This window comes from Oncorhynchus masou, chromosome 8 (genome assembly GCF_036934945.1).
Source record: "Oncorhynchus masou masou isolate Uvic2021 chromosome 8, UVic_Omas_1.1, whole genome shotgun sequence".
In the NCBI taxonomy this organism is placed as follows: Eukaryota; Metazoa; Chordata; class Actinopteri; order Salmoniformes; family Salmonidae; genus Oncorhynchus; species Oncorhynchus masou.
In genome coordinates, this window is record NC_088219.1 from 40,300,924 (window position 1) to 40,323,009 (window position 22,086).

The 22,086-nt window shown below is 43.1% G+C and overlaps 1 protein-coding gene across 2 annotated transcripts in view; it reads right to left on the reverse strand.

Moving 5' to 3' along the window:
• Nucleotides 1-22,086, reverse strand: part of LOC135544663 (netrin receptor UNC5D-like) — a 333,479-nt gene that overhangs the window by 300,280 nt on the left and 11,113 nt on the right. The window lies entirely within an intron of this gene.

A 22,086-nucleotide genomic window follows, 5' to 3' on the forward strand; every position in this document is an offset into this window, starting at 1 on the left:
GAGGGAAATATCTTTACTCTGTTCAGCAGTCAGCTGCTTCCTAGACATCGATGTGTCAACTGTAGGAACCCTTCCTTCCGTGGTCCTACAAACTCGCTGGGGTTTTCAAAGGAGAGGTAAAATCAGGAGGTTTACCAAAAACAGGATCACCCATAAAAGTCTCAGACAAATCGACAATGGTGGGATCGCTGACATCCTCCTCAACACTAGACTTGATCCCAGTAATCTTCTTAGACATAGCACATGTAACAGCACATTCTGGCAACACTCTCGGGTACTTTTCTGATAACCCATTGGGTTCCTCTACTCTGGGTTCCTTACAAACAACAGGACTTGCCACGACCTCCCCCCCAGCCAAATTGTTTCCAAAAATGAATGAGCCCTCTTCACTGGTAGGCTAGGCCTCAATCCAACAACAGCGGAACCAGAAACAAGATCCAACTCGAGTTTCATATTATACAAAGGAACTTTCATGCAACCCATCTCCATGCCTGGTACTAACACACTGTAACCAGATGCTGAAGTACCAAACAATGGCAAAACACCCTCCAAAATGAGGGACTGGGCTGCCCCAGTGTCTCGCAGTACGTTCACCAGCTGCTTAGCAGCATTCCCACTCTGCACAGACTCACACCCGTCTGAAACAAAGGGTTCACACACATCTGATCCAAAACCTTGTTTAGGAGATACATCAGTCCAAACCAAAGACTTAATGGGCTGGAGTGCTACCACAACAAGAAATGGCTTTTTCTCCGTCTTATTGTTCTGTTTCAACTTAGGACGCTGAGAGACAATGTGCCCTTTCTCACGGCAGTAATGAAAAACTGGTGGAAAAGAAAAAACAGTTTTCTGCCAATCTTTATCTTTGGACACTGAAGAAAACTGAAACCTCCCAGTAGGAGGTGACTTCTCTGGACTGGGTGCTTTGATGTTAAATGTAGTTTTATGTGACAACACAAACTAATCTGCCAGAACTGCAGCTTTCTCAAAAGTGAGATCATCGTGCTAATGAATGTAGGTAGCAACCCTTTTGTGAAGGCAATTCTTGAACTGCCCAAAAAGGAGGAGTGTCTTCAAATCCTCAAGGTTCTTGACCTCTTGAAAACCACACCACTGATCAAAAGGACATGCTTGTTCACTTGTGAACTCAAAATGGCTTTGTGATTCTGTCTTTTATCATTTACAGAACTGTTGTCTGTATGCATCGGAACAACTCGTAAGCCCAAAGGATAACAGCTTTAAAAGTGTTATAATCTGAACTCTGGTCAAGAGATAAAATGGCGTACACTTTGAGCTTTACCCCAAAGAACCCTTTGGAGGAGCAGCGACCAAACATTTTGGGGATGTGGCAATCAGCTCAAACAGTAAAATATACATCCACCTCTTTTTAGTTTAAATGCAGTACAAGATGGGCCTCGCGAATGGCGCAGCAGTTGTAGGCACTGCATCGCAATGCTAAAGGCACTACTACAGACCCAGGTTCATTCCCGGGCTGTGCCACAACCGGCCGTGGCCAGGAGTCCCCTAGGACGGTGCACAATTGGCCCAGTGTCGTCCATGTTAGGGGAGGGTCTGGCCAGGGGGGCTTTAGCGACTCCCTGCGCTCTAGCGACTCCTTGTGGTGGGCTGGGTGCCTGGAAGCTGATCCTGGTCGTCAGTTGGGCGGTTTTTCCTCTGACACAATTGGTGTGGCAGGCTTCCAGATCAAACTCTGTTGAGAGTGCAGGATGGCCTGCCTGGATTCAGAGTACTTCCAGATCAATTACTTTTTCAATTGAGTGGCATGCGCACCTTCTTTTTGCGAGTCTGGTCGCACGTTCTCTTTCCTTTTCCTTGTGCTCAAGCTCTAATTTATGTTCCTATTTTGCATTTAGTTCTACCTCTCACAGTTGTATGTCTATGGGGTGTTCTCTACCACCTGTAGGACCCTGTTCATCATCCTCCCTCTCCGGAAGGATTTGCTCCTCCACCAAAGCAGTATAGACTAACTCTTTAATTACTGCTTTTCAATCAGCATGTGCAACTTCGATGTCATAATGATTTGCAATTACGAGCAGATTTGCCTTTGTACATTGATCTAGCATCTCCCATGTAAGATCTTCCACAAATGCTTCCTATTAACTTAAAGTTAATGGTTTTTAATTTATAAGAATGTCATCATGCAAATTTCAAAATGATTCCAATCTTATAACCCCTTTGGGTGGATGACAGTGTCAGAAACTGTACCACAAAAGTGTATTCTGAACGCACAAATATCTGGGCACAGCAGATCTTCAAATGTGTTGATTAGAGCAACTATCATACTCATGGGAAACAATTATCCTGGTCGAGTCTCCATTCTGTTACGTTCCCACATCACAAATTCAAAATGGCGCTCACAATAAGGGAACTAACAAGGAAAATCACTAACAACCAAAACAAAAAGGGGTTCAAAGGGCATCCTGGCATCCATCCCAGTGAAAGTTGGCAAAGCCACTAGTAAGGGATTCTGAAAGACACCCACCATGGATGTCCACTAGGTATTCCCTCGAAAAGTCAAACTAAATGAAAAAACAACAACTTAGGCTGAGAGGTAAAAATAAAGCAGCTCAAACCAAAAATCTGTCTTCTTTCAAACTTAAATAGGTTGAGCTCGAAATCACACCTCAGCTGACGTGAATTGTAGCTCTCCCATCATCTCTCAAGCGCAACTGGAGCACTGGGCCAGCCACTCTTAAATATCACCTGGACTAACACAGATGAGACACCTTCCGACTACCCGAGATGGGAAAGCCAGCACAGTTGTGACATCAATCGATGCACCCTATGCGCTAACGTGCTACCTCAAAATATATATATATAAAAAACCTGTAACACTGCTTAAAGGGCAGTTTCCTCCTTCAGCCCACCCCCAGTTTTCCATAAATAACAAATCAATAACACATTGATCAAAGAAACTGACAATAAAAATCTGATTTGTAATTAAGACAGAGGTAGAATTAATGGTAGCCTACACCTCCCAAATGGAACTACCTGTGAACAATAGTAGTCCTTTGTTTTCACTTCCTATGGGACCATGCTCAGGTACACACTCATTGGGTTTGACTGGGTAGGCCTGGTTGTATTGACCGGGATATGGATCGTGTCAACTCTGCTTCGGTATGGTGAGGAGAGGAGCAGCGGATCAGGGGCCGGCTCTACGACAACCTTTCTTTAATTAGGCCCCCAAGCGCCTGCCTCACACACCACTCGTCCTCCTCTTCTCCTTGCACAGCCAGATTACACTGCCGAGAAAAGAGATTCCCCTAGTGTCCTCTGCTGGAGTTCCACGTCTCCCTCTCCTCTCCATCGCCCTATCGATTCACTCACTATTACTTTACCTTCTATTTTTTCTCTTCGTTCCTTCTAAAGATTGCAATCAGCTCTGATGGTCAGTCCGTTCAGTCTTTGGGTAAACCACACAGGTAGAGATAGATAAAGTGATGGATGAGACGGAGGATCGGAGAAAATGGCAAAAGGGAGGAGGGAGGTGACTCAGCATGCCTGCCGGGCGATTGGGGTTTATCACCCTCTTTTTTCAGCGTCTTGTTTTGGATGACTGATATCTAACATACAGACTTTAGAAGAGAAAATATCACAAGGGTGCTGGTAGATTGCAGTATCGTTCATTGCTTTAGAGGGATGGACTGTTGTCACAATGACGTGGCAGAATGGAAGTTGGTTAGCATGACTACCATTCAGTATTTATGGTGGTATGTGTTGTTTATTGCAGTGATAAGGTAGCTCTAACCACAAACTCTCAAGTCAAGCCTCTCTTGATGATTTAGCCATGTTAGCCCAAGGACTGTTTATCCTTACATCAATTGAGGTAGTGCAATCAAAAACATGATCTTCACGTGTTAAATATACACACAGTTGAAGTCGGATGTTTACATACACCTTAGCCAAATACATTTAAACTCAGTTTTTCACAATTCCTGACATTCAATCCTAGTAAAAATTCCCTGTCTTAGGTCAGTTAGGATCACCACTTTATTTTAAGAATGTGAAATGTCAGAATAATACTAGAGAGAATGATTGATTGATTTCAGCTTTTATTTCTTTCATCACATTCTCAGTGGGTCAGACGTTTACATACACTCAATTAGTATTAGGTAGCACTGCCTTTAAACTGTTTCACTTGGGTCAAACGCGTGAATTTTTGCCCATTCCTCCAGACAGAGCTGGTATAACTGAGTCAGGTTTGTAGGCCTCCTTGCTTGCACACACTTTTTCAGTTCTGTCCACAATTTTTCTACGGGATTGAGGTCAGGGCTTTGATGATGGCCACTCCAATACATTAACTTTGCTGTCCTTAAGCCATTTTGCCACAACTTTGGAAGTATGCTTGGGGTCACTGTCCATTTGGAAGACTCATTTGCGACCAAGCTTTAACTTCCTGACTGATGTCTTGAGATGTTACTTCAATATATCCACATAATTTTCCTCCCTCATGATGCCATCTATTTTGTGAAGTGCACCAGGCCCTCCTGCAGCAATGCACCCCCACAACATGATGCTGCCACCCCCGTTCTTCACGGTTGAGATGGTGTTCTTCGGCTTGCAAGCATCCCCTTTTTTCCTCCCAACATAACGATGGTCATTATGGCTAAACAGTTCTCTTTTGGTTCCATCAGACCAGAGCCCATTTCTCCAAAAAGTACGATATTTGTCGTCATGTGCAGTTGCAAACCGTAGTCTGGCTTTTTCATATAGGTTTTGGAGCAGTGGCTTCTTCCTTGCTGAGTGGCCTTTCAGGTTGTCGATATAGGGCTCGTTTTACTGTGGATATAGATACTTTTGTAACTGTTTCCTCCAGCATCTTCACAAGGTCTTTTGCTGTTGTTCTGGTATTGATTTGCACTTTTCGCACCAAAGTATGTTTATCTCTCGGAGACAGAATGCGTCTCCTTACTGAGCAGTATGATGGCTGCGTGGGCCCATGGTGCGTACTATTGTTTGTACAGATGAACGTGGTACCTTCAGGCGTTTGGAAATTGCTCCCAGACTTGAACCAGACTTGTAAAGGTCTACATTTTTGGCTGATTTCTTTTGATCTTCCCATGATGTCAAGCGAAGAGGCACAAAGTTGGAAGGTAGGCCTTGCAATAAAGTCACAGGTGCACCTCCAATTGACCCAAATGATGTCAATTAGCCTATCAGAAGCTTCTAAAGCATCTTCATGACATCTTTTTCTGTAATTTTCCAAGTTGTTTAAAGGCAGTCGACGTAGTGTATTTAAACTTCTGACCCACTGGAATTGTGATAGCGAATTATAAGTGAAATAATCTGTCTGTAAACAATTGTTTGAAAAATTACTTGTGCCATGCACAAAGTAGATGTCCTAACCGACTTGCCGAAACTATGTATATTCTGTTAACAAGAAAATTATAGTGGTTGAAAAACGAGTTTTAATGACTCCAACCTCATTGTATGTAAACACCAACTGTATGTACAGTGGGGCATAAAGTATTTAGTCAGCCACCAATTGTGCAAGTTCTCCCACTTAAAAAGATAAGAGAGGCCTGTAATTTTCATCATAGGTACACTTCAACTATGACAGACAAAATGAGAAAAAGAAATCCAGAAAATCACATTGTAGGATTTTTAATGAATTTATTTGCAAATTATGGTGGAAAACAAGTATTTGGTCAATAACAAAAGTTTCTCAATACTTTGTTATATACCCTTTGATGGCAATGACAGAGGTCAAACGATTCTGTAAGTCTTCACAAGGTTTTCACACACTGTTGCTGGTATTTTGGCCCATTCCTCCATGCAGATCTATAGAGCAGTGATGTTTTGGGGCTGTTGCTGGGCAACACAAACTTTCAACTCCCTCCAAAGATTTTCTATGGGGTTGACATCTGGAGACTGCCTAGGCCACTCCAGGACCTTGAAATGCTTCTTACGAAGCCACTCCTTCGTTGCCCGTGCGGTGTGTTTGGGATCATTGTCATGCTAAAAGACCCAGCCACAGGAGGTTTTCACTCAAAATCTCACGATACATGGCCCCATTCATTCTTTCCTTTACACGGATCAGTCGTCCTGGTCCCTTTGCAGAAAAACAGCCCCAAAGCATGATGTTTCCACCCACATGCTTCACAGTAGGTATGGTGTTCTTTGGATGCAACTAAGCATTCTTTGTCCTCCAAACACGGCGAGTTGAGTTTTTACCAAAAACTTTACCAAAATATTTTGGTTTCATCTGACCATACGACATTCTCCCAATCTTCTTCTGGATCATCCAAATGCTCTCTAGCAAACTTCAGATGGGCCTGGACATGTACTGGCTTAAGCATGGGGACACATCTGGCACTGCAGGATTTGAGTCCCTGGCCGCGTAGTGTGTTACTGATGGTAGGCTTTGTTACTTTGGTCCCAGCTCTGCAGGTCATTCACTAGGATTTTTGCTCACCGTTCTGGTGATCATTTTGACCCCACGGGGTGAGATCTTGCGTGGAGCCCCAGATCAAGGGAGATTATCAGCAGTCTTGTATGTCTTCCATTTCCTAATAATTGCTCCCACAGTTGATTTCTTCAAACCAAGCTGCTTACCTATTGCAGATTCAGTCTTCCCAGCCTGGTGCAAGTCTACAATTTTGTTTCTGGTGTCCGTTGACTGCTCTTTGGTCTTGGTCACAGTGGAGTTTGGAGTGTGACAGTTTGAGGTTGTGGACAACAGAAACAGAGTCCATAACGCCTAGGGAAAGAACCAAAGGGAGTGACATATGTAGGGAAGGTAATCGGGCAGGCGATGGAGTCTTGGTGAGTCTGATGAGGCGCTAGTGCGCATAACAATGGTGACAGGTGTGCGTAATAATGAGCAAACTGGTGTCCTCAAGCACCCGACGAGGCAGCTGAGGCATCCCCGGTTGCGACAACCGGACCCGACATCACCTACACTAACAAAAAAGCAAATAACATACCCTGATCTTGCTTCCCAACTCCCTGCGTACACATTACAGTAATAATTGGTTGAGACGTTAATCAATGAGATTGCAACCTATATTTACCAACAAAAAAACAGCCAAAAGTTTGTTGAATTATATAGTTATATAAGAAGACATTTATAGTTAGAGTAAACTTAAAATGTGGCCATGGATGTGTTTTGTCTTCATGTTTACTAAATACTGGTATATTAGTTTGTAAGAGCCTAAAATTAAGGCTATTACTGTATAAAAAAAGTAATATTGAATTGTGTTTGGTTGACAATGCAACCACATAACATTTACAGTGCATTCATAAAGTATTGATACCCCTTGACTTATTCCAGATGTTGTTGTGTTACAGCCTGAATTCACCCATCTACACACACACACACACACACACAATACCCCATAATGACAAAGTGAAAACATGTTTTTCGAAATTTTAGCAAAATGATTGTAAATTAAATACATAAATATCTAATTTACATAAGTATTCACACTCCTGAGTCAATACTTTGCATAAGCACCTTTGGGGGAGAATAAAGTTTGAGCCATCTTGGGTATGTCTGTATCAGCTTTGCACATCTGGATTTGGGGATTTTCTCCTATTCTTCCTTCCTTTTTTTGCATATCTCCCTAAATTTATTGACATCCAATTGAGATCCAATTCCGATCTTGTCTCATCGCTGCAACTCCCCAACAGGCTCAGAAGAGGCAACGTTGGGAGTCATGCGTCCTCCAAAACACCCGCCGCTGAACCCAGAAGCCAGCATCACCAATGTGTCGGTTGGAAACCACGTTCAACTGATGATCGAAGTCAGCCTGCGGGCGCCCGGCCCGCCACAAGGAGTAGCTAGAGCGCAATATGCCAGGTAAAGCCCCCCCAGGCAAAACGCTCCCGTAAGCCCAATAATAATACCCCAGTGTACTTTGCAGTTCATTTTGGTATGTTCATTTTCACATATAGGTTTTGGTCATTTAGCAGACACTCTTGTTGCTGTTCAGGCCAACTACTAATGTATTTTAAAACATGTATATAGTTTAAAGTTTATTTTAATACAAAATACCATGAAAGTCAATGTATCTGTATTTTGTAATTGTATTTTGACATTTTTGCCCATCTCTGGCTGCCCCCACCTTGCTTCACGGTAGGGATGGTGTTAGACGGGTGATGAGCTGTACCTGGTCTTTCCGTCTTGAAAAGTGCTGTAGAAATTGTTGTCCTTCTGGTTGTCCTTCTTCACCCATCTCAGCCAAGGAACTCTGTAGTTCTGTCAGTGGTCTTTGGGTTCTTGGGTCACCTCCCTGACCATGGTCCATCTTGCCCAGTTGCTCAGTTTGGTCGAACGGCCAGCTCTAGGCAGAGTCTGGGTAGTTCCATATTTTTTCAATTTCCAAATGGTGGAGAGCACTATGCTCTTGGAATCTTACAACACTTTAGAAAAGTTTTTTTTACCCTTCCCCAGATATTCCTCGTCACAATTCTACCTCGGCAATCTACAGCCAGTTCCTTGGACTTCGTTGTATAGTTTCTGCTCTGACATGAACTGTCAACTGTGGGACCTTATATAGACAGGTATGTTTCTTTTTAAATCAAGTCCAAACAATTGAATTGGCCACAGGTGGACTCCAATCAAGTTGTAGTGCCGTCTCAAGGTTGATCAAAGGAAATTGGATGCAGCTGTCCTCAATTTGGAGTGTCACAGCAAAGTTATTTCTGTATTTCGTTTTCAATAAAATAGCAAAATATAAAAACATGTTTTTTACTTTGTCATTATGGGTTTTAGTGTGTAGATGGGTGAGAAAAAACATAGTTAATACATGTTGAATTCAGGATGTAAAAACAAAATGTTGGATAAGTCAAGGAGTATGAATACTTTCTGAAGGCACTGTAAAGGAGATGGTATCTACTACTGCTTGGACAGCTTTATCTGAGCCTCTGGCTTAATCCTATTCTTGAACTTTTATTTTTGGTTTAGTTGGAGACGTGAATCTAACATATAATTTCTTAACTTGTAAAGAAGTTCATAGGTTATTTACTGTATTACAAAAGTGAGAGTGGATGGGGGTTGGGTGGAGGGCAGCAGAGAGTAGATGGGTTTGGGTGGAGGGCAGCAGAGAGTGGATGGGGGTTGGGTGGAGGGCAGCAGAGAGTGGATGGCGGTTGGGTGGAGGGCAGCAGAGAGTGGATGGCAGCAGAGAGTGGATAGCGGTTGGGTGGAGGGCAGCAGAGAGTGGATGGCGGTTGAGTGGAGGGCAGCAGAGACTGGATGGCGGTTGGGTGGAGGGCAGCAGAGAGTGGATGGCGGTTGGGTGGAGGGCATCAGAGAGTGGATGGCAGTTGATACTGAATATGTAGTTGGTTGCCAAGATATTACATAGATTTGATTGATTTGTTGGATTCATGGCTCCATCTCAACCAAGTTAAAGAATAAGGTCTAAATCAAATCAAATAACCTTAAATGTAGTTTTATTTGATTTAGTCTTTATTCTTTATTAACTTAATTGTTGGTTGGAGACGTGAATCCAACATATATATTATTAACTTGATTACATTTGATCTCAACCAGAGCTTGAAACCCTTGGCCAATACATAGTGCTAATTTTTTTGTTTAATCCTGGGTTGAATTGAAGAAATAGCCATTGATGAATTTGCAAATGTTAAATAGTCTTAAATAGCATCATTGATTATATATTTTTATTTCACCTTTATTTAACCAGGTAGGCTAGTTGAGAATAAGTTCTCATTTACAACTGCGACCTGGCCACGATAAAGCATAGCAGTGTGAACAGACAGCATCACAGAGTTACACATGGAGTAAACAATAAACAAGTCAATAACACAGGAGAAAAAAAGAAAAAAAGGAGTCTATATACATTGTGTGCAAAAGGCATGAGGAGGTAGGCGAATAATTACAATTTAGCAGATTAACACTGGAGTGATAAATGATCAGATGGTCATGTGCAGGTAGTGATACTGGTGTGCAAAAGAGCAGAAAAGTAAATGAATAAAAACAGTATTGGGATGGGGTAAGTAAATTGGGTGGGCTATTTACCGATGGACTATGTACAGCTGCAGCATTTGGTTAGCTGCTCAGATAGCAGATGTTTAAAGTTGGTGAGGGAGATAAAAGTCTCCAACTTCAGGGATTTTTGCAATCTGCTACACAGGCAGCAGAGAACTGGAAGGAAAGGCGGCCAAATGAGGTGTTGGCTTTAGGGATGATCAGTGAGATACACCTGCTGGAGCGCGTGCTACAGGTGGGTGTTGCCATCGTGACCAGTGGACTGAGATAAGGCGGAGCTTTACCTAGCGTGGACTTGTAGATGACCTGGAGCCAGTGGGTCTGGCGACGAATATGTAGCGAGGGTCAGCCGACTAGAGCATACAGGTCGCAGTGATGGGTGGTATAAGGTGCTTTAGTAACAAAGCGGATGGCACTGTGATAAACTGCATCCAGTTTGCTGAGTAGAGTATTGGAAGCTATTTTGTAGATGACATCGCTGAAGTCGAGGATCGGTAGGATAGTCAGTTTTACAAGGGTAAGTTTGGCAGGCACAAGTGAAGGAGGCTTTTTTTGCGAAATAGAAAGCCGATTCTAGATTTGATTTTGGATTGGAGATGTTTGATATGAGTCTGGAAGGAGAGTTTACAGTCTAGCCAGACACCTAGGTACTTATAGATGTCCACATATCTAGGTCAGAACCAGGTGCAGGTAGCGAACGGTTGAAAAGGATGCATTTGGTTTTACTAGCGTTTAAGAGCATTTGGAGGCCACGGAATGAGTGTTGTATGGCATTGAAGCTCGTTTGGAGGTTAGATAGCACATTGTCCAAGGAAGGGCCAGAAGTATACAGAATGGTGTCGTCTGCGTAGAGGTGGATCAGGGAATCACCCGCAGCAAGAGCAACATCATTGATATATACAGAGAAAAGAGTCGGCCCGAGAATTGAACCCTGTGGCACCCCAATAGAGACTGCCAGAGAACCGGACAACATGCCCTCCGATGTGACACACTGAACTCTGTCTGCAAAGTAGTTGGTGAACCAGGCAAGGCAGTCATTAGAAAAACCGAGGCTACTGAGTCTGCCGATAAGAATATGGTGATTGACAGAGTCGAAAGCCTTGGCCAGGTCGATGAAGACGGCTGCACAGGACTGTCTTTTATCGATGGCGGTTATGGTATCGTTTAGTACCTTGAGCCTGGGGTACCTGGAGCTTTTGGCCGAGGTTGGAGTAGCCAGGAGGAAGGCATGGCCAGCCGTTGAGAAATGCTTGTTGAAGTTTTCGATTATCATGGATTTATCGGTGGTGACCGTGTTACCTAGCCCCAGTGCAGTGGGCAGCTGGGAGGAGGTGCTCTTGTTCTCCATGGACTTTACAGTGTCCCAGAACTTTTTGGAGTTAAAGCTAAAGGATGCAAATTTCTGCTTTAAAAAGCTGGCCTTTGCTTTCCTGACTGACTGCGTGTATTGGTTCCTGACTTCCCTGAACAGTTGCATATCGCGGGGACTATTCGATGCTATTGCAGTCTGCCACAGAATGTTTTTGTGCTGGTCGAGGGCAGTCAGGTCTGGAGTGAACCAGGGGCTATATCTGTTCTTAGTTCGGCAATTTTTTTAAAGGAGCATGCTAATCTAAGATGGTGAAGTTACTTTTAAAGAATGACCAGACATCCTCAACTGACGGGATGAGGTCAATATCCTTCCAGGATACCCAGGCCAGGTCGATTAGAAAGACCTGCTCGCAGAAGTGTTTTATGGAGCGTTTGACAGTGATTAGGGGTGGTCGTTTGACTGCGGACCCGTAGTGGATGCAGGCAATGAGGCAGTGATCTCTGAGATCCTGATTGAATACAGCGGAGGTGTATTTGGAGGGCCAGTTGGTCAGGATAACATCTATGAGGGTGCCCTTGTTTACAGATTTAGGGTTGTACCTGGTGGGTTCCTTGATGATTTGTGTGAGATTGAGGGCATCTAGCTTAGGTTTTAGGACTGCCGGGGTGTTAAGCATATCCCAGTTTAGGTCACCTAACAGAACAAACTCTGAAGCTAGATGGGGAGCGATCAATTCACAAATGTGTCCAGGGCACAGCTGGGAGCTGAGGGGGGTCGGTAGCAGGCGGCAACAGTGAGAGACTTATTTCTGGAGAGATTAATTTTTAAAATTAGAAGTTCGAACTGTTTGGGTATGGAACTGGAAAGTATGACCTTACTATGACATTAGTATGACATTATATGACTGATAAAGTATGGGTACATTTCATTTGTTCTGTTAGTCATTCCAAAGGTTTTCGACTGCAGCATTGAATCTATTTCATTTTTAAGTGGAGATCTCTCAACAATCATTCTCACAATAGCGCAGTGGTAATAGTCAATGACATATCAAAGCTTAGCTTGGTTACAAACCTGGACTGGAGACCAAAGGTATAGTTGTGGATTAGTTCTCCCTAACCCTGGAGAGTTGCCCTCCTCGAGAGGTGGAAAAAGTACCCAATTGTCATACTTGAGTAAAAGTAAAGATACAAGACATGACCAAAAAAAGTATGTGGACACCTGCTCGTTGAACATCTCATTCCAAAATCATGGCCATTAGTATGATGTTGGAACATTGTTGTGGGGACTTGCTTCCATTCAGTATTAGTGAGGCCGGGCACTGATGTTGGTGATTTAGGCCTGGCTCGCAGTCAGCGTTCCAACTCATCTGTGCAGACTAGTCAAGTTCTTCCACAACAATCTCGACAAACCATTTCTGTAATGACCTTGCTTTGTGCACTGGGGGGGAATTGTCATGTTGAAACAGGAAAGGGCCTTCCCCAACTGTTGCCAGAAAGTTGGAAGCACAGAATGGTCTAAAATGTAATTGTATGCTGTAGCGTTAACATTTCCCTTCACTGCAACTAAGGGGCCTAGCCCGAACCTTGAAAAACAGTCCCAGGCCATTATTCCTCCTCCATCAAACTTTACAGTTGGCACTATGCATTCGGGCAGGTAGAGTTCTCCTGGCATCAGCCAAACCCAGAATAGTCTGTCGGACTGCCAGATGGTGAAGCATGATTCATCACTCTAGAGAATGTGTTTCCACTGCTTCCGAGTCCAATGGTGGCAAGCTTTACACCACTTCAGCCGACACTTGGCATTGCGACTGCTCAGCCATGGAAAACCATTTCATGAAGCTCCCGACGAACAGTTCGGCTATTTCTGATGTTGCTTCTAGAGGCAGTTTTGAACTTGGTAGAGTGTCGCAACCAAGGACAGAATTTTTACATGCTACACGCCTCAGCGGTCCCATTCTATGAGCTTATGTGGCCTACCACTTCACGCTGTTGCTCCTAGAAGTTTCAACTTGACAATAACAGCACTTACAGTTGACCGGCTCTAGCAGGGCAGAATTTTGGCGAACTGACTTGTTAGAAAGGTGGCATCCTATGACGGTGCCACATTGAAAGTCACTGAGCTCTGCAGTAAGGCCATTCTACAGCCAATGTTTGTCTATGGAGATTGCAAGCCTGTGTGCTCAATTGTATACACCTGTCAGCAATACCTGTGCCTAAAATAGCCAAATCCACTAATTTGAAGGGTGTCCACATACTTTTGTATATATAGTGTACCTTAACAGAAAATTATGTCACCCAGTAAAATACTACTTGAGTTAAAGTATATGGTTTTAAATATTTTTCAAATTCCTTATATTAAGCAAACCAGATGGCACAATTTTCTTGTTTTTTATTTATTTATGGATAGCCAGAGGTACACTCCAACACTCCAACATAATTTACAAACAAAGCATTTGTGTTAGTGACAGACAGAGGCAGTACGGATGACAAGCAATGTTCTCTTGATAAGTGTATGAATTGGACCATTTCATATCCTGCTAAGCATTCAAAATGTAACAAGTACTTTTGGGTGTCAGGGAAAATTAATTGAGTAAAAAGTACATTATCCCATTTAGGAATGTAGTAAAGTAAAAATTGGCAAAAATACAAATGGTAAAGTACAGATACCCCCCAAAACGACCTAAGTAGTGCTTACTTTTACTTAAATAATTTACATCACTGCGCTCTGTAGGTTTTTGCACCAACCCAATAGTAGCTCCCCTGATTCAGTTTATCAACCAGCTGATTATTAGATGTGCTTGACTGGGGTTGGAGTGATAACCTACAGGACAGTAGCTCTATAGGAACAAGGTTGGAAAACCCTGCCGTATATAGATCAATTCTCCAGTAGCAGGTGCTGCCCAGGCATTTGTTTTGTTATTTTAGTGGACATAACGTTGAAGGTCTGATGTTGTTTCAGAGGTACAAATGTAACATATTTTAAACAGGCGTTGTCTATTTTGAAAATTGGTTACCATGATGACCACATTCTGTGGTGGAAATTTCACCCTCAAACAGCTGTTGATGACTTTTTGCAAATCCAATGTATTTTACACGTTGATTCCACCTCACAATACGGTGACAAATTACATTGACACAACGTTGATTCAACCAGTTTGTGCCCAGTGGGATACTGGCCTGGTTATGCCTGTGGAAGCAGCCACACAAGCGATGTTACTGTAACACGGCTGCTGTTGCTGGTCACTCTTTTCAATTTCCGCATTTCAATTCGAGGGCTGTTCAACTTGACATTTCAATTTGAGATGTGTTTGTTCGCTTTATTGCGGTGAACACAGGCTTTGTCAGGACACGTGTAGCCACTCTGTTTTGAGTAGGGGATCAAACTGGCACTTATCTTATACTCAGCGTTTTGTAACGCTCAATCGCACCAGTTCTTGACTTCAGAGCTAGGGCTGACATCGCTGGTAACCTCATCAGTTGCTAGTATAAATATTTTTAACAAATATGTATTCAGGCTGTGACTAGGCGCAATATGAGGGCATGTCACTCAAACAGCAGAGATCACAGAGCACAGCAGAGGGATAAGAAGACAAAATCTCAATTTAAGGGCACCAGAGTGTAAATGTTAACTTATGCAGAGGTCATTCTCTGCTTTTCTCCTTCACTAATCTCTCTCTAACCATAATAATGTGTACATACATTATGAGAGTCATGCAGGGCGCTGTGGCCCGAGGCTGGTTTGTCCTCTACTATGAAGGAAGAGCAGCGAGTGCTTTAAAACGCATGAGATTAAATTAAACAGAGATAGTCACGGCTCTTTATCGATTCTACCTGCCTGTGTTGCAAAACAAAGGTGGCCTTAGATGAATGCGGTCCGCGAACTCTGCATTGATGAAAACAACAGATGTTATCAGTCTTAATGGTGGACAGAAGTCCTTGGGTTGAAGGAGACACTCATCATAGTTCCCACTTTACTCAATACCGCGTAACCTTGCCACGGCCTTGTTGCTCAAAAGCATCGAAAGGAAACATTACCTACAACAGTACCCCAGTGGATAAACAGATTTAGATTACGCTGTTCAACTCAATATCCCCTCTGCCTATAGACAGGAAGGAAGAGAGGAGGAATTCAAAGAGAGGGGGGGCTCGTGTTACCGCGCTCGCTCATATTTAACTTTTAAATGAATTGTCATTTGTTTTCATTTAAATGTAAATGAGGGGGAGCAAATGGTATTACGTTGACAGTCATCGGCAGAGTAAACCGACTCGTCCACCCACCAACCCTGAGCACCGGAGGGCCCTGGGCCACCCACTTACTGACCGCCGGGGAGAAAACAACAAGGTGATGTGCAGTGGGTGAACTCCAGGGGTAGACAGACAAGTGGAGTTGTGTCTTCTCATGGATGGCACCCCCGTCCCTGCCCTACCCCCTTTCCATTTGAAGTTCCGGTGCTATTGTGCAAAACAGTATTTGTATTCCGATTAAACTCATAATACCTTTCTGTCGTAGACACCAGCACAGCAGCATAGCACATCAGAGAGAGAGAGGGAGAGAGAGAGAGAGAGAGAGAAAGGAGGAAATAGTATACAGCGATAGGGAGATGGGGAGAGGGAGTCAGAGAGCATTACTTAGAGGGAGGTAGAAAGGGAGCGGGGTAGGAAGTGTGGGGACAGGTTTGCGATGATTCGTGGGGCGGTCTCCACCAGCTGCTACATACGCAGGTGTGCCTCTCAGTCCCGTAGTGCTCTGTCTCTCACCACAGCAGAACAGCAGGAGGCTTGCTGTTATACACCCAACCACTGAAATACTCTAACAGAGGCAAAACACACTCTGGGAAGAAAAACACAGCTCAAAGAAGAAAGTGCCTGGCTCTGCAGGGGCCATATCACCTACAGTAATACAGGTTGTAACATGGTGAATTAAATAATTAAAGAAAGTGTGACAATGTTTTAAGTAGTTAGAGTAAGTTGGTAGAATAAAGATGTTTTTGTGTTGATGAATAATAGGAATTTAATTGAGCGATTATTACGTGAACCCTTCGACAGGAAGCTAAAGTTGTGATTGCCCAGAATAACCTATAAGCCTTCTGAACAGTTCAGTTCAAGGCTGATGTTGAATGCTAATATTGCATTAAGGCATATTCTGCAGTTGAGCATTTCTGATTTGGCTATTAAAAAGAGAGCGTAGAGGAGATCTTCAAAGGGCATTGGAAATGTTATTGTAAGTAAGGAAGTGCTTTGCCGGTTTTTCAAGCCACGGTGCCTGACGACAGAGGGAATGAGGCAAGGTTCATTTGTCGAGAGGGGAATCTTAACCTTTTCACCGGTGAGTTCCAAATATCTCTAACGGTCGCACCAGCATGAGTTTTTTATGTGATTTCAGAATGCACTCACTGTTTAAAAGTGTGATTGTTACGCAACAGGCCCTCAAACCAAGGCACACCGCCTGTTAATAATCTATAGGTTATGTTTCAACTTGTCAATTTCATATTATTTTCTAACAAGTTTCATTTTCTGACAACAGTTTTAATTGAGGTGTGTTCCACCTAATTCACATAGAAGTAGCCCATTTCAATGTTCTGGACAATTTATGTTTGAGGTTTTACTGAGCCGTACAAACTGCTGTCTTTGACAAAAGCCCAAGCACTTCCCCAGATCAAGTATGCAGAGATTTGCACATCTCCAGTCAGAACAGGCCTTGCACAAACTTTTCCCCCTGGCACATTTTCGAGCTGGCACACGCATTGCCTTCATTGTTGTTTTCCTTACAAATAATAACTTTGGGCATTTATCTTAAATAAAAGGAAATGTACGCTCACCACGCTGCGCTTTGGTCTACTTCTTACGACGCCCATGACAGCCTTATTTTCTGTATATTGTGTTGTCATTTCTACTGTAGCATACTGTATGTATGGATCATAATGTATTTACTGTTCTATTCATGTTTTCAAGTACTGGTGAAAGAGCATGCATTCCGATTCTTGCATAAATTATAATGGACACAAATGATGTGTGTAAAATATATTTTTTTAAGGTTGTACTGATTATGATGAGCTAATCCTAAGCTATTTGCCAGCTTATGTGTGCCGCCATGTTTGTTGACATCCTACAATGCATTCTGGGTCTCTCAGACCAAAGATGTTCTAACAACATGAGGTGAAGTGATGGCTGATCTTTCAAGTAAACTTTCAGAAGTGAATGATGGTAGATGACACACCCCCTTGAACATGCATACTGCAAACAGACCAAACTCATCTTGCCTCTTCTTATCTTTGACGCAAAAAAACAAATATGTAGGCACGCACAAACTACGTATCGTCGGATTACTTACAGTGGTAAGCTTATCTGTGATGTGATGAATTGTAAATAGTAATTTCTATTAGCTAATTCATTTATGGTTTCTGTCAGCCAAGAGTTAGCTAAATATGACCTCTTGTGTTACGTCAATCTTTCCTCAGTTAGCGCTAGTACTAATTGTAGCCTACATTTTCCGTCTGAACATTGCATCCAAAAATAAACTGGTCATTTTTAGGACATAACATTGTAAGGACTGTTTGTGCAAAATGTTTCTGTGAAAAAAGTGTGGCCAGCTTAAACGCTGACTATTGCATCAATCATAACTGGACGTTCTAAATAAGCGTTCTAATCACACCGGTTTGAGCGTACACTGCAGGGACCACTGTACAATGATCACACCTGTGTGATGTCAAATCCCTCATGCTGCACCTCACTGACACAAACGCTCCTATCAGGCTGGGAGGACAAGACAGATGGACAGACAGACAGACAGGGCAAAGGCACTATGAAATATGTATGAACTGGTCCATCATTTAGCTAAATCCATAAATTGCTAGACTGGGTTGTATCAGTAAATCAAATGTTTTAGTTTTCATAACACAGTTGATCCTCTGAAAATTTGTGCTTGCTGACATGAACTGTCAAGGTAATTCACTGACCTATTACTACACAATGCATCAAACTACTTTCATATAATAAGGTTTATGGCAAAGCTTATAGTGTTGTTTTATATAAGCATAGCAAAGAATTGATGCATAAATTGATAAATGTGTATCTTTCATATTAGATGGATGTGTTACAAGCATTAAGCATTACAAGCACGGCAAGCGGTACCGATGTACCTGGAACAAACAGGACCCTGAACAGATTCTACCACCAAGCCTGGAACCAACAGGACCCTGAACAGATTCTACCACCAAGCCTGGAACCAGCAGGACCCTGAACAGATTCTACCACCAAGCCTGGAACCAACAGGACCCTGAACAGATTCTACCACCAAGCCTGGAACCAGCAGGACCCTGAACAGATTCTACCACCAAGCCTGGAACCAGCAGGACCCTGAACAGATTCTACCACCAAGCCTGGAACCAACAGGACCCTGAACAGATTCTACCACCAAGCCTGGAACCAACAGGACCCTGAACAGATTCTACCACCAAGCCTGGAACCAACAGGACCCTGAACAGATTCTACCACCAAGCCTGGAACCAACAGGACCCTGAACAGATTCTACCACCAAGCCTGGAACCAGCAGGACCCTGAACAGATTCTACCACCAAGCCTGGAACCAACAGGACCCTGAACAGATTCTACCACCAAACCTGGAAACAACAGGACCCTGAACAGATTCTACCACCAAGCCTGGAACCAGCAGGACCCTGAACAGATTCTACCACCAAGCCTGGAACCAACAGGACCCCGAACAGATTCTACCACCAAGCCATAAGACTGTTAGATAGGTAGTTAAATAGTTAACCAAATAGTTAACACCGACTATCTGCATTGACCCTTTTTGCACTAAATCTTTTGACTCAATCACATACACTGCTGTTACTGTTTATCTATCCTGTTGCCTAGTAACTTTATCCCTACCTATATGTGCATATCAACCTCAATTACCTCGTACCCCTGTACATCGACCCGGTACTGGTACCCCGTGTATATAGCCAAGTTATTGTTATTCCCTGTGTTACAATTTTTCTATTATTTGTCTTTTTTTCTCTTAAGTAACCATTTCATTATTAGTCTACATCTGTTGTTTACAAGCATGTGACAAATAAAATTATATTTGATTTGAAAGGTATCAATGTTGTCAAAGTGCATTCTCATTGATTCATCCAGGCACCAATCTTTACTTTCTCCCTTCCCGGGATCAAAACCTTTCCAAACACACACCTCTTTCCCTTCTCAGCCCTCAAAGTCATCACATTTCTATTTGCTTTTGATTACTCTCCAAATGTATTTGTCAGGGAGCATGATGACAGATGGATGCTGTTATTGATGAATGCCGCCGTGGCAATGAGGGATAACATCAGATACCCCGGCATGCCACTCTCTAAACCTCCTGCCTTCCCCTCTGCCGAGTCCTCGTATCTTTCCATCCGTCCCTCTCTGTCTTCCTCCCTCTGTCAGGTGAGGAATGGCTCCAGAACCTAAGCATTTGTCACAGCAACAATCTGCTGAAACCAAATAACACTGGCAGAAGCTGTGAGGGAGGGAGAGAAAGAAACACGGAGGAGAAAGGGGAGGATATATTTATGAAATGAAAGCTTTCTGGACAGTTAAGCGTTTCCCACTGGCGGAGGGGGGCAGAGAGGTAAGGAGAGAGTGAGAGAGAGGAGTAGAAGTAGAGAGAAAGAGAGAGAGAGAGAGACCAGTAAAAATAGCATGAATGTGGAGAGGAGAATTTTACTTGACATTGAAGTTGTATGTTCCATTGTTTGAAATGTTTAAACGTGTATTTTTACATATATTTATTTAACTAGGGCAACTGAGTTAAGAACAACTTAACAACTTATTTTCAATGAGCGCCTAGGAACAATGGGTTAACTGCCTTGTTCAGGGGTAGAACAACAAATGTTTACCTTGTCAGCTCAGGGTTTTGATCTTGCAACCTTTCAATTACTGGTCCAACGCTCTAACCACTAGAATACATGCCACTACACAAACCCTATGTGAAATGAAATCAACTATATGCATTGAGCTTGTCTGATGCTTTAAGCATCTGCCTCGATCACACAGACAGCGTCATTGCATTTTGGTACACCCGAAGTACATTCATTTCCAATGAAACGCTGCATTTGCCTTGCAGCATTGTGTTGCAGAGGCAATTGTAGGGAATTCTGTGAGGTGCGTACGTTGGATTTATCAAATGCATACGTCAAACTGTATGCGTAGACGGCTTGACAGAAATGGTAGCAGAAGGTGAATGTTGAACTTTTGTTGCAAGCATATCTAGATGATGCTGCGTACCATTTTGCGCAATGACGCTGTCGGTGTGATCAAGGTGTTAAGGTTTGATGAAATAAGACAAACGCCTCAAGAGGGCGCAAGATATCTAGATAACCAGAAGAACAAAAATATTTACCTGGCCCAACGATTCCCGATACTGCTGGCCTTCGTAGATTGTGCCATTACTCTCCTGAAGTTGCCAGTAATAGGCTACACCAGGAGTCGGCAACCTTTTTCATGTGGAATGCCAATTTATCTTACCATTTCTACAGATATGGGTGCCAGTTATGGTTTTCAAATGCCATTTTCCGTGAAATTACATTTAGCATTATCATGTGGTAAAACAGACTTAATTTTAAATCGAAATGAAAATGATACAAACCTAAAAAGTAACTTCTACTGCCATTGCCAACTACTAATGTAAAAAAAGTAAACAAATAAAAACATTGCAGCCTGCAGGTAGAAAATATCCTGATAAAAATAAATATCCCATAAATCAATGAACTTGAAACATTGTATAAACTATTAACTTGGGTCTGGCCCTAGGCTTGCACTAGCGAACTTGCAACATTGTATTAAATATTCTGGCCCCTCAGAGTTTCCAGTGCCAGTGAGCTCTGGCCAGACACAGCTGTTGGTTATTTGCGCAAGGGATAAGAAACAATGCTTGACTTGGGCAGGAGCTCACCGGAGCCAAATACCGGCACCTCCAATTTTGTACTGCTTGAGCTCCTGTTCCTCTTATAGAATATTAGCTAAAAAGTATTGTGGAGCTCCCGCACCTAAATATAAACATTATCAGCACCCAAAGTGAGTACCAGAACTTATTTCAGTCCAAGTCAAGCATTGATAAGAAGTAATCATGTAAGCCTATTTTATTACTTTTCCACTGGATCAGAGCATGACATTTTTTCCATTTCACATTTTTTCCATTTCATACTGGGCCTCCCGAGTGGCGCAGTGGTCTAAGGCACTGCATCGCCCATGAGGTGGCACACAATTGGCCCTGCGTCGTCCGGGTTAGGTGAGGGTTTGGCCGACTGGGATGTCCTTGTCGCTTCGCGCTCTAGCGAATCCTGTGGCGGGCCGGGTGTGTGCGCGCTGACACAGTAGCCAGGTGTACAGTGTTTCCTCAAACAGGTGCAGCTGGTTTTCTGGGTAAAGCGAGCACTGTATCAAGAAGCAGTGCAGCTTGGCAGGGTCGTGTTACGGAGGATGCACGGCTCTTGACCTTCGCCTTTCCCAAAATTGGGGGGAAAAGGGGGGTGAAAGAAACTAAAAACAAAACAACAAAAAACAACAACTTTGGTTGCATTCATACTTATCGCGCTTTGCGGAGCAGTGCAGAGCTGTTGTCAAGGAAGTGAGTTTGTGTTTATAAAGGATGTACTGCCCCCACCTACCATCAACCAATCATGTCAATTAGCTATATAGAGCCCTCCACATTGTTACATTTGGTAGGCACATGGCGATGCGGTATGGCGCTCGATTTGGCCTCTGCATGCCTCTGGAGACTCGACAATTGCGTCGTACCCTCCAGATGGAGCCTC